The sequence below is a fragment of the Condylura cristata genome, unplaced genomic scaffold (genome assembly GCF_000260355.1).
Source record: "Condylura cristata isolate star-nosed mole 26May11 unplaced genomic scaffold, ConCri1.0 scaffold00081, whole genome shotgun sequence".
Lineage (NCBI taxonomy): Eukaryota > Metazoa > Chordata > Mammalia > Eulipotyphla > Talpidae > Condylura > Condylura cristata.
The window spans coordinates 8,296-8,840 of NW_004567182.1; the positions used below are offsets into that span (position 1 = coordinate 8,296).

Genomic DNA, 545 nt, shown 5'->3' on the forward strand with positions numbered 1-545 from the left:
CTGCGGGGCCTGGTGGCCAGGGCAGGCTCTGCTGAGCCCGGGGGCCTCACGGGCGCGGCGAGCACGAGCGTCCCCCCACTGGGCTCGGGCGGGCGCAGCATCTCACCCGAGTGCAGGAGCTGCGGAGAGCGGCCTCGGCTGGGCGAGGGGACAGCGCTGCCCGGGGCAGCCGCGGATCTCTGCCCTCCGCGCCGGCCCACTTCTTTTCGGAAAAGGGCTTACGTATCCCTTCATCGGTGCACACCAGAGCTGGGGCGCAGGCCAGAGGACGCCCAGAGACGGAGCGGGGGGCACAGCAGGCGGGCCGGAGCCCACACGGAGGGGCGGCGGGGACGGGAGGTGCGCGCCGCCCTGGGGTCACGCGCCGGGGGGCCCCCGCCGTCGGCTCGTTTGCCCACTTGAAACAACGTGCGTGGCCGTGGCTGTAAAGACCCGTCCACTGGAAACGCCCCGCGGCTCGTCGTGCTCCGGCTTCTGCACCGCCGGCCGCGTCGTCTCCACAGCGAGTGGCCGCGGCTGCCGCTGAGCGCCCAGGCGCCCCCATT

The 545-nt window shown here is 74.3% G+C and overlaps 1 protein-coding gene across 1 annotated transcript in view; it reads right to left on the minus strand.

Annotated features, from left to right (window-relative positions):
• Positions 1 to 545, minus strand: part of CHAMP1 (chromosome alignment maintaining phosphoprotein 1) — a gene marked incomplete at its 3' end in the record, with an annotated part of 5,157 nt that overhangs the window by 3,101 nt on the left and 1,511 nt on the right. The window lies entirely within an intron of this gene.